General features: G+C 43.8%; 1 protein-coding gene across 2 annotated transcripts in view; it reads right to left on the bottom strand.

The window, feature by feature from the left end:
- The window catches only part of zfpm2a (zinc finger protein, FOG family member 2a), a gene marked incomplete at its 3' end in the record, with an annotated part of 110482 nt that overhangs the window by 93681 nt on the left and 3375 nt on the right, over nt 1-13426 (bottom strand). The window lies entirely within an intron of this gene.

The following is a 13426-nucleotide window of genomic DNA, read 5'->3' as shown; positions in this document are numbered from 1 at the left end:
TTTCATACAAGCCGACTGGATAATGGCATTAGAAATACCACCGTATGCTTCAAATCCACGAGAGGCGCTTGCTCAAGGAGAGATGCATGGGTTTTGGGTTTTTGGCATTTGTTTCGCTGCATCTTAATTCTGAAGATTCTACGCTGTGCTTGCTGCTGATTCTTGTTTTGATCCTGCAAAAGCATTCGCGAAGAAGAGGGCCTGGATGAAGGAGGGAAACAGGGAGGAGGGGAATAGAGAGAGAATAAGGTAAAGAAAGACAAAAGGTGGGAGTAAGGTCAGTGAAAAAACCTGACCATCTCTATCCTGTTTCTTCTTTTCTGGCCATCGCAGTCATCCTTGTGTCTCCCACATTCTGCTTCCCCCCTCCCTCCTTCCAGTCTGCCTACCGCCTCTTCACCCTTTCTTTCCAAATAGAGTCGGTTTGTGTCCAAAATGTTATGGAAAATGGGACGGGCCCAAGCTTAATGGTTGTGGTGAGATCGCACCCCAGCAGCTATGAGCTGAGGGCATCTGCCATTCCCCAACGGCACTATCTGTCACCCATGTTCCCATCCGAGCAAAGCCAACTTCCCTTCCACCCCCGCACCCCAATAGTCCCCACCACATCCCACCACACCCAGTGCTGCGCTACAGATCAAACATCGACGAGTGGGCAAATCATCGATTGACCACCAATGGACCGGGCGCCGGACGCAAGCTGTTCCCACCGTGAATTGATAAGACGCTACACGATGCCTTTCGAAAAATGCAAAAGAAAGACACGGTGGCGCGAGGGAACTGCTGAAAAGCAAATACCGTCGACTTCTGCTAACTTCAAAACGCAGTCAGATGGTTGCTTCCCAGGCGGCGGAGAAGGCACATTAAACACTCAACACAAGAGAAAAGGTCTGAGGAACTCTCGGTGATTCCTTTCATGTTTGTCTTTACGGGGAAGCGGGAGCGTTCATTTCTCTCTTCTGTTATGCAAAGGAAAGTAAACATGGTGCTCTTTGCTGGCTCATGAAATTGAACACTTCTGAGCATATCGGGCGTTCCCTCTTTTCTTGTGTCTAGAAATTTTGATATGTTGGGTCTACAGCACCTTTGGGCGGGTTGTTTCAGGCATTTTCGATATTCTCTTAAAACTCCCTAGCGGCACACTTTATGAATTTACATTTCGCGATACATTTTTATGCTGCTTTCGTGCCGTTTCAGTAAAGCTCTATTTGAGGTGAAGTTTCACACTGCTTGCACAACCCAAAACTATTCTTCAAACTATTTACTCGCACCGCACACATTGGTGGGAATGTAAACACGCACACATACATATACAGTAATTACACAAATATATTTCCGGAGCAGCCGGTAACTTCGCAACTCACAAGAACATAACCCAGCGAGGTAACTAAGCTCTGTTTTATTTTCTAGTCCACAATGCCTCAGTGATGTTCCCTTGCAGTCCTATAGGGCTATCAGCGCTAAGGGGGTCATGGGTCTGGCCCGTCAAGATAAAAGAAATCACAATGAGCTGAACCCTGTGGGAGCGATGGAAGAGGACCGGGACACTTTGAAAGGTGAGACTGTTATTGTGCCGTATTGACCCGGGTGACCAGGCTTTACCGAGGTAAGTTATGTTTTGGAAATGGTTGGTGGAACTGAGCTTAATTACTCTTGATGTGACGTAAGCAAGAATCCAGTCAATGACTGAATGATTGATTGATTGATACGTTAACCGACTAATTGGTTCGCTGATTGATTTGTCACATAATTGCCTCCTTACTGGCGCTGGGTAGCGGCCAGCGTCTCACGGCTCGGTTTTGATACCAAGGGTCACGATTCGATTCAATACTCAGATATTGGCTCACGATACGATTGTATATGGATATAGTGACATTTGTATTCATAATGGACTTGCTACCAACATTTCGGTTTACCAGCTGATATGGATGACAAAAATATTTCACAGAACAAATTCTGTACAGAAATGTTATATTTCAATTCACTGATGACTATGGTGATATTTCATTTGCTGTAAGTGGAACAAAGTATCAATTAAATTCAAATTGATTCAGAAACTGACACCATAGAATTGAAACGTATCAGAGTATTCATTTCTTTATAACCCAGCCTTACAAGAGTAATTTTTGAATTCAATGATTGATTTATTCACAGTCACTCTGCAACGAATGGAACAAAATTGCATCAACTTCCTTTGGTCAATATTTACATGTTGCCTCTGAGAGAAACGTTGTGAATATTCACCGTTTGCCTACGGAATTTCGAGACTGACAACCAAGAAGTTCAGTATTCAATATTCCACGCTGTTTGATTGAACAGATGACACAAATCGTTATTCACCACTTTCAGACCAAAAAGACGTGTACTGTATGCTATCGTTGAGCTGGTCAATATACATCACTTCCCCAAAGGATTACCCCTCTTATCTGAAATGATATTCAATAAAGTATGACCGTGGAAATACAGAGCAGAGTGTTCTTGCTTGGATCTGGCTTACGGTGTGGAAAAAAAAACACTTTATTGGAATTAAGATCCAAGTCCAGATTACCTGAGGAAACAGCAGTAGGATTTCTGTTCCAGCCTCCTCGCTACACTTTATTCTGTGCTGCATGAGGACCCGACCACAGCGTCCTGTTCCCCACGAGCCACGGGGCTGTAATAGGATGCCTTTATGAAATATATAGAGACGCCCCAGCACCCTCCACACATCATAGCTTGGCTCAGGACTAGGATCATCCTTGTGTGTGTGTGTGTGTGTGTGTGTGTGTGTGTGTGAGAGAGAAAGTGTGTGTGTGTATAATTACCAGTGCATGTGTGTGATTGTGAGGAAAATAACAAAAAAAGAGTGAGAGGGGGGCGGAGGGGGGAGCATTTGTGTTCTGTGTTTGCTCGCCTTTGTGCATGGCTGTGTGTACCGATATGCCCCGGAATGCAAAAAATAAATAAATAAATAAATAATGATGCAACGGAAACTTTCCCAAAGTGTCCTTCTCCACAACAGTAATATCATCAAGGTGCACAGAATGATACCACTCACTCATTTGCATTGCCTAATTAGCTAACTCTCCTTCCCACCGCCGTGCCATCAATTCAGACCTTCCAGCGCAGTGCCCACCATCACCACGAGAAAATCCGAGCGCCGCCTGCGCTGGATACAGAGGTCTGGCAGAACTTAGAGAGCTGGAGCCATGAAATGCCGGTTTCCTCTAGAAAACAAAGTGAGAGTATTCCATTCTTCATTTTTTCCCTATATAAAAGGTTCCGTTTAATGGGGGTTGGGAAAGTCTTCTTTGGCCGACTGAAATATAATTGTCATTGTTGTAATGTATAGTGTCAAATTGTTTACCTATGGTAAAATAAATGCTCCTCCACAAAATTGCTCCGTCTTTTTCGGGTGGTTTCGTTTTCTCTGACATCAAATACACTCGCCCAGCCCCCAGCTTTTGCGCCGTATAGCCTTTCTCCACGGGAATTTGATAAAGCCTTTAGTGAGTGTGGTTAGTGCACTTGGGCTGAGGATCTGATGAGGGCTGTGGGGTCTGTCAGTGCTATCACACAAATGCACACGCACACGCACACACACACACACGCGCACTCACACACACACACACACACACACACACACACACACACACACACACACACACACGCATGCACACAAATACACAAAGTCGTGCAGACATGCTGTAAGTACATTCTAATTAGCTGATGTATGCAGGACCCCGTCCACGTTGGAGGGGTATCAAAAAGCAATCAACGCCCCATCCCTGATGAGCTCAGTGAGAGACACAGAGATTCACATTGTCTATGGAAAGATGATGTGCTGCTGGACCAAGACACGGCTTTTCCAAACCAGCATAATGCCACGCAATCACAAGACATTATGCACAGATCTGAACCCCAAAGCCACAGGATTGAGGAAAATATAAATAAATGAAATAAAGGGAATGTTGAGTTCATAATTCAAAAGCCTGATTATGATGGTCACTCACACTGTCGAAAGCGGCCACAGAGAGAGCCAGAAGTGGTAGAATTGGCCTGCTAGTGTCACATAAAAGCGGGCAAATAAATGCATGCGAGGACAAGTCGAGGCATCGAAATCCATGTAAAAAAATTGGCTTGAGACAGGCACAGTAGATCGCAGATCACAGTGAAAAAAACGAACGGTTGAGGAAATTATTTCAAGCATAAAATTAAATGCTGTGTGGTAAGTGTAAGAGAGCAGAAAATTAAGGATTTTCTTTTATTTTCTATTTCTTATTCTATTGAGCAAATATATAATACTTTAATATATATATATATATAATAGAGGGGGAGAATCTCCTTGATGGTAATAGTGGACATTTTGAAAAGTGCATGCAGGCCATGGTCATCGAGTCATGATCTAATTTGACCTGAGGCCACACAGCCTATTTACTTCAGTAAAGACCAGAGGTGTTTTCGCCTTTGGGCTTCCACAGCGAAAATAAGAGACGGGGAGAGAGGCATGCGTGTCGCACAAAGACGTACCGAAAGGGACTCTGTATCACCATCTTATCTTCAAAGGACTGGGCAGAGGCTCAGGGGAGCTGTGCCCACCGCCTCGCCTCCACACAGGCGTACGCAGAGGGGGGGATTTGGACCTGCAAGCAGGAACCCAGGATCTCTCGGCCCGCACCCAGGCCCTGGACCGGACCCTCCTCCAACTCGCCCGCGGAGAACAGGCAGGGTTCCTGCACACGCGGCACGACATCAGTGAGCTGATTCAACCCGCCCCCACCCTCCCACCCCCCTCCCACCCCATCACCACTACCCCCTCCCCTCCGTCGACTGCCTGCCCATTTTGCTTCCTGGCCCCGGCTTGACGGAGAGGATGGGATCTGAACTCAACTTAGACACAGAGTTTCCACATTTCACAGATGGCTGAGAGAAGCTTTGCATGGAGGTGAGGAGCGGGAGAGAGGGAGTGAGGGGTGGGGGGAGAGATAGAGAATGAGAGAGTGAGTGAGTGAGTGAGTGAGGGAGGGAGCGGGAGAGAGAGAGCCTCATCGCCGGGCGCCGAAGCAGGGCTGATTTCACACCGCGGTAGAGTGCGCTAAAGCAGGCCGCCGCTAATCCACTCACTGAGGGGAAGGCCTGGAGCGATTCCGCTGCCCGACCGACCGCCATCTCCTCCTCACAAAGCCATAAATGGTGCATTATACGACTGGGCTTCAGAGACACTGCTGATATGCTGATAGGTGGCGGACAAAGACCAAAGCAACCGCAGGACCGGTGCCACATACCGTAGGCCTGGGTGCGAGGGCAGAGCAGCACACGTGCACTCAGGCATGAGCTCTCACATGCTTTACCTGCTGAGGTGTGGACGCTTAGAGTGCTGTATCAGTGCCTTTGATAGTGGTTTGTTCGACCTCTGGGCTCAGGGCTTGAGACAGAGATGGACATGCAATAACACTCTGCCTTCTGCTCCCTGATAAAATGGCTTAGCGGGTTTTTTTTTTTTTTCCCAGCCCACTGTGAATTCATATCTATAAAGTTACCAAAAAGTCTTGAAGATGAGTCTTTGAACTCATGAAAGGCAATCATTTTGAATAAAAGGAGACAGGAAATATATAAACATGGGGGAATTTAAATAAATTACCACAAAGAAAATCAGAGAGGGGGCAGTGAATTATGTAACGATAAGGCAGTCACCAGCCTAAGCCACAGAATGAGATGTTTTACATGAAACGAACAGCAGTCTAGATTAGAGAGCCATCCTGTTTAGACATGAAGCCAATTGGGTTGATATCACATGGAGAGAAAATTTGAAAGATAAGTGGGAACTATGAGAATTGTTATAATCCAACTGTAACAAAAAGCTGAAGTATATTGGCTTTTCCCCCAAGAAGCACAGCTCGATAAACATCTTTGATGAAAGAAGTTCATTACTTGTGCGCCGTATAATGTAACACGCTGTATTATGAGTCTACGCCAACCTACTCTGAGGCGGTCTCTAAATGAAGCCTCAGGCATTCAATGGACATCATTAGGTGAAAACATATAAGAGATAATTATGGTAATTACAAATCCCCTTTATTCGCCCAGTCTTTGACAAGAAGGTTGTCATATCAACCACTTCAAACAAACAAAGAGTTGTTGTCGCGTCCCCTAAATGATGTCCGGTTCCATTTGGATTGGAATTGTCTTCGGATTATCCTTTTTAATTGTTTTGGTTAGTAGTCGTGAATAGAGGGTAGAGTTCTTTCAACAGAAACTTGATTAAAACAAGTGATTCACCGTCTAAAAATTTGTCCTGCATTTGCATAGCCACTTCATCAGAAGTGGGAGCTTGATCTTGAAAGCGTCCACCCAGACAAAGCTAATGGACATGTCTATTATGAGAGATGGGCAACTCTGTCTAAGGAAAAAACGCCTTCAGTGTGTCAGTGGGTAGATTTCACAGACTATCACTATGGCTACCGATGGCCCAACTACATGAATTCATTACCCAGTTCCATAAAAAAATGGATGGAAATACCTCAGTGGCAGACACTGGTATTATTAGGGCTCGCTCTGCCTAGAACAGGATTATCCGTCCCCATAGTTTGTTTGGATTTAGGGTTATTCCACTGACGTGTATGACTGATTTAAATAACCCACCAGCCAACCCTTTTGTCACTTGTATCTTGGCGATGCGCAATCAAAACATCAACAAAAAGATTCAACTTTCCATTTAATGTCTCTTTAAGAGATTTTATATAGAGGCTGAGAACGAAACATAATATTCAAAGATTTCGGTGTTTATTTACGATATGCACCCAATCATCCCTTGTCACTGTTCCATGTTCGTCGTTATCCAAAACCACAGAGAGACAGTCAGTGTAGATCCCATTTCAAACAAGTCCCATTGGCCTCTTTGCTTCACAAACTCATAATACGGTGCAGCCTTATCAGATCCTGCTTACAATAACAGATTCACTTTGAGTCAAAGCTGTTGTTTAACTTAGTCAACGCTCTGGAGGAAAAAAAAAAATGAATCTGCTCAAACAAGTGAGGAGACATCTCCCCATTCCACAGCAGCTGATGATGTCAACGGGTGCTGCTATTACCAGATTCCTCCACCACTTTCAATCATTCCTTGTGAGATTACTGCAATAGGATATTACTGTACAAACTACGACCATGTGTCCTGTTGCCACAAAGCTTAGCAACATATTACAGTTTGTCAAAGCGAGCTATTGCAGGGGGAGAGATAGATACAGAGCAGAGGAGAGAAGCCGTTGACCTTTGTGTCCTTCATATTTGCCTAGCTTCCCCTCAGGCCCAATCTTAAGAGTGAAATCATCTGATCCCAAACAAACTGTCAACCGGCTTGTGATGGTGCCAAAGCCAGCAGACATCAATCAATCAATCAGATTTTCCCCCTCTTCTATCACGAGAGGCTTTTTCCCGACTGTTTTGCCCCAGCTTATCATCTGACCCAGTTGTTATCCTGTTTCTGAGAGCTCAGAAAAGCTTGATTATGGTCAAATGTATGTTTCACGGAACCACAAACGCAGCCTCCGAAAAGGATGGGTGTAAAGCAGCCGAGGGAAAATCAGCAGCACTTTAACCTACAGAAATGAATACAAATAGCCGACATTAACAGAGGACACAATCAATGGAGTTTTTTTTTTTTTTCTTTTTAGCCTGATTAAAATGAGACTCTTAATTCTAGAGTCATGCTTCCAACGAGGAGAGGCTTCAGACGCTTATCTTTGGCTTTCAGGAATGCCTGATTGGGTGAACCTAAGATAAAAATGAGATCTGATATTATGGGACAAAAACGGCACTCTGGTTGGCGAGAGCACATTGCTCATTGTCAACAGTTTTTAGTAATTACTAGATAAGCATTCTCCGAAATACACAGAGTAAGAAAATTGGTTGATTGTAAAATAATAGTTGCTGCCTTTTTTCTGTGGGTGTTTACTCTGCGTGGCTTCACAAGGCCTGCTGGGAGATAATCAGAAATAGGAGACTTGCACTTTGCATCCTGTCACTGCTTTCTGAACTGTCAAGTGTCAGACACACTTTCTCTGATCTGGTTTGCATAATCTAGTTAAAATAAAATCGATCAACGTCCCCCAGTGTCAATTGGGATATCATTCCATTACGGTTATTAATGCTGCAGCACTGCTGCTAATCATACTGCGTGCAGATACGGCGGTGATCACATGACGTGTAAGCTGCGCTGTCAACAGCTTTAGCAGCTTTGCGATGGTGCAAATCAAAACACGGCCTCTTTAAAGTATTAACATGTTTTGAAGTTTGTTTTATATTTTCAGCATATTTGGCATAAATTGTTTATCTATTTACAAAGCTTTGTCATTAGTGATTTTCCACCCAACCCTTAGGACGGTTTTGGGTTTTGTGCTGCTCATCTGGGGAAAATGCTGATGTACAAATTGAACTGAAAGGCTTGTTACTTAATCCTCTGTTGCCACCTATCCCTTAAGCACGGAGCGGGTACATTTTATACTAATGCAAAGTTCTGCCTTATGCCCCCCATTCCCGCCCCCACCCCGTCCAACATACACACACACAAACGTATCCTAAGTAATTCCTGCCAAGCCCGGAGATTTTAAACTGAACATCTATTAGGGCATTATCTATTAGGGTGTGCCAACTACTGTCGTGCTCTAGAAACGGTGCTCACAAAATGACTGCTTTTCAGGAGATGAATTTACCGTTGAAGCAGAAACAACGATTAATTTAGATTGAAACCCCGGTTTATTGTTTAATGCTTAAAACAAACGCTGACAATGTCCGTATGAGTCATATGTTCGAAACAAACAGGTCCTCTATGATTCTCTACTCCACTCCCACAGCCAAGATTCAGTCAAAACCGTCACTCCAGACAACGTTCCTTTGCCACGGCAATTCATTAATAAAGTGTGGCTAATCAAATTGAAATAAACAAAATTCATTCTAACTGACAAATAAAAGTTATTTATATTCCCGTTGTGTTCAGATGAAAGGCTGACACGATTCCTCCGCAGAAAACCTTCTATTGGGTGGATCTGGCTGAGGAGCCCGGATCCCGTTCCAGGCACAGTTTTCCCGCCTCGGCTGCGGAGATGTTAAAGCATCACGCTAACGTTATGAACCCAATATCCATATCCATGATACATCAAAACCCTGCGATGACTCCGGAACAACATAAGATATTCCCTTAATTGAGAAATGTCTTGTGCATCAGCAAGGTGAAAAGGGACTGGGCGAGTTAAATGAAAGAAGAATTCATGATGTGTGGTGGCCTCTCTTACTCACCCTGGCTATTTCCCCTCATGGCAGGGGCCAAAGAGAGAATGTTAAATGAGGCAATTGTGTCCCGGAGGCAAAAAGAGGAAGGGGGCGGGGTCTTTCTGCTCTGTACACAAACCCTAGGAATAGTTGAAAGCATGATGAGGTACATCCGTGTATCCACCCAACGTAGTCTAGACCAGACCAACACTGTAACGTCCCATCAATTTCAACGACATAATCAGCATATTCCATTGCACTGCAAATGTACCAGTGTTTCACCGATTTATCAGGCGTACATTGGTGTCGGCCGATATTCGCCTTGTTTGCTGCCATCGGCCTATTGGCAAATAAGATGACATTCACCGATGGCAATGGCCGATGTTTATCCAGTGTTTCCCACACATGAACTTTACTTGGGCGCGACGCACAGGTATATTAACGGCTGCTATAGTATATTTGGCACATTTCGGCATTAGAAAGAAATATATATATATTATCCGTCCGAGAGAACGGCGTCATCTGCGATCGATTGTGGAAGACACGGCCACGGCGTTCTGCAGCGCTCCAAGCAGGAAGTGACGCTGCGTTCACAGCTCCTTGGAAAACTGTAAGCGATGCTGCGTTCAGGGGAACTTGGAAAACATCGGTTTCAGCATCGGCTATCGGCCAAATTGTTATTATAAACATCAGCATCGTCCCAGAATGTCAAAATCGGTGCATCCTTAAATGTTCATATGCCAGGCAAAAAATGTGTGGTATTTGTGATCGTCAATGCAGTGTGTTCTATTTTTCAAAAGCAATTGTAATCCAATTCCCTTATTCTATTTTGTAGAAATACTAAATGGGAGCATATTTGCCATTTTTGGTTTGTTTTATGTTCCTTGTGTTTTATATTCCTTTTCTGTATGCGTTATGCCACATGCACGTGAACAGCGATATGTGGAACAGTGGAAATGTCAGGATGTGGAGTGTGATCTGTTAACATTCTACAGCTGTGTCTGCAGGAAACTGATCTCCCCTGCAGTATCACACCGTCAGCTATACAGACGTACTCCATGGTGACACCTCTGATAATCAAAGCTTTGTCTGGGTCTTAAAAGGACGTACTTGAACAACAGCGAGACCAGAGGCCCTCTTCTCTGTACCGGCCTTTGGACATCAATATTTAAATCTTACATCTCTGTTGTGATTAGAATGCCCCTGCCCCCTCCACCCTCCCCCCTTCCTGAAACAAGCGAGGTGGGGGTGAAAGAGGATCGATGATCTTTGAGTCTAAACTAGATTCCTGAGCAGTTTGCCACTCTCAGCAGCAAGATAAGATAAACTCTCTTTGACCTAAGAGATGAAGTTGCCATGACGATCAGGGAGTCCACTTTCTCTATTGATGTTTTGCTGATGTAACAACAAATGGAACTAGATCTTGCTCGTGATAATGGTGATTAATTAATACCAATATTGATCCCTACAAGCAAGAGACAAGGCTATTAACTTAAAGCGGCCTGAAAGTCAATTGTTACCTGGGGGCTCAATGGGCATTGTTGATTTGAAATCTAAATAAACGGGAGTACAATAATTAAATGTAGTAAAAATACTAAACGTAAACATAAACATAAAATGGATGTAAACAAAACATATGTTGTGTGCGTGATAAAAAATATATATATATCAGCAATGCAGCCAGAAAAGATATACGCTGAGATACACATCCGAGACAACAACAAAGCCGGAATATTAACACAAGCGGTTGTAATTTGGACCAGGGGCTACTGGAATAATCGCAGTGGAATTCAGGAAAGAGGAAGATAAAGGGGAAACCGCACAAGGAAGTGACCTCCACCTTTGGAAACCAGTAACCTGCCCACTTTTCACACTGTCGTCCAGACCAATGTAAATGGGGAGAGGGAGAAAGGGAGGGCGAGAGAAACAGAGACAGAGAGAGATAGAGAGGGAGAGGGCGAGAGAGCAGTCCATCCACTGCCAGCCCCAGTTCATGCAGGACGTCAGACAGGGGCGTTTTCAACAAGGGAAACAGCACAACAAAATCTGCAATGCATTCCTGTATCCCCATATAGCTGTTAGCGCAGGACAAAAACACACAGAATCAGCACAATTATTTACTGTGTTTAAAGAACACAATTAATCTCCATGCCACAGAATCGTTATGGGCCACGTTACAGAGAGATGACATTCATATGCACTGGAGCGGCATCGCATTTTTGTGTCAAAAGTGAGGAGGCAATTGGGGCTCCTTCAGCAAAGAAAAGGCAACAACGCAAGCTGTTATTGGCAGCGAACAGATGTTTGAGGGAAAGTTGGCATTCGACGGCTATTCTTCCTCTGACAGAAATCTACCAGAGAGACATGAGAGACACGGCGTGATTGTCATTCATGAAAGAGATGCTTAAATGTATGGGGAGGCTGGCACGCTGTGTTTTTTTTTTTAATTGTGCAGCCCTGCCATTAAAAATGGGTAACACACACCAGCTCGAGCAGCGGGGTTTCCGTATAATAAATATAGCACAGAAACAAGAAGCTGAACAAAGTTAGCAGCTGTGGGAGACGTAGATGCTAATTCTGTCATTTAAGGAGAATCTTTTTCTTTAAGTATAAATAAAGTATATACAGTATAGGTAAATAGCGCATGTGTATGCACACACACACACACACATATACACCAAGCAAATAAAGACACAGAAACACATCTAAAAAGAAAAATAATAATAAAAAGATATATATATATATATATATATATATATATATATATATATATATATGTGTGTCTTTATTATATGTACTGTATATATATATATATATATATATATATATATATATACTTACATACATACACACATACATACATACATACATACATGCAACCAGGATGCTGGCAGTCAATTCAGTAAACACTCTCTTTATCCCGAGCACTATAATCTGCCCCAGATAAATGCCCCTCAAAGATAGAAATGTCACCTGATATGATAAACAGCAAGCTGACGTTACGTAAAGTGGCCGTATGTGAAGGAGTTGGAAAGATTAACAGTAGAGCATCAACGGGATAAAAAAAAAAACAACCCCCCAAAAAAACAACTGTTGCAACCATAGGAAAAAAGAGCTTCCAGAGCTTGAGGAGAACCTTGTTTAGTTTTAGCTCAGACCCCTAAACTGACCCGGCTGCCTTATCACAGCAATACAATGTTTTACATACAGTCCTGGGACTCTGAGTGCCCTAAAGAGCTGTTCTTACAGCGCCACTTCAGCTGACCCAGTTGTAATTAAAACCAAAAAACCCTCCATAACAATTCTTAAAATGTATTTCTCTCACATGCAGACAGATTTGCTAACCAAAACATCTCTTCGAAGTGCATGGAACAAGATGAAATAAAGGATGAAATAGCGGGACAAATGTTTACCACGGCACCACGAAACCCTGTCTGAACATGGTATATGATGCATTCTGGGTTAAAAAAAAAAAAAAAAAAAGAGAGAGCATAACTACACGCTGCATCGGAGCGGCTTTTTGGATATCAGATCACTATCACGTCAGTGGAGAAGGTAATTTGACATAGTGACGTTCCGTCAGTCCGTAGACTTGTTTTAAACCTGCATCTGCCGTGCAATGTCAGCCCATCAGGTAAGGCCGGGTGTAATCACCACTGGGTATCATCACAGCACTTTATTCGGGTGAGGTATCAGAGCCACGGTCTGGTCGGACAATGTCATAAAGGAGTAGCAGAGGCAAAGGAAACAACAGACGGTCCACACGGCGGAGGGAAGAGCACTAAGTCAGTTTAATAAGCACATTTGACATTAGATGTCTGCACATGGCCTCTGAGGGCTGCTCCAATGTATTCCCATAAACATTGGGGAAGGCACGCTCCCTATATCATCCAGATTCCCCTTTTACGGGGGAACCTGGAAACTTTGGGGGGCAATTTTACAGAAAAATTACTCTGAGATGCCCGGTTTCAATTCAATCCGCTCATATCTTTCCTTCCTATTAAGCATCAAAATGTTCCCCTCTTTGTAGGAATGGAGGTATGGACACCACCAGCAGCCAGGGAGAGGTGAGGAGGGATGGGTGGGAAGGGGAGAGGAGGAGAGGAGGGGAGGAGAGGAAAGGATAGAGGGAGCTTGGCGGAATTCACACATCATATTACAGCAGCTAATCGCAATCCGCAGA

Source organism: Zeus faber (assembly GCF_960531495.2).
Source record: "Zeus faber genome assembly, chromosome: 8".
Lineage (NCBI taxonomy): Eukaryota > Metazoa > Chordata > Actinopteri > Zeiformes > Zeidae > Zeus > Zeus faber.
This window is presented reverse-complemented; position numbering and strand designations above follow the sequence as displayed.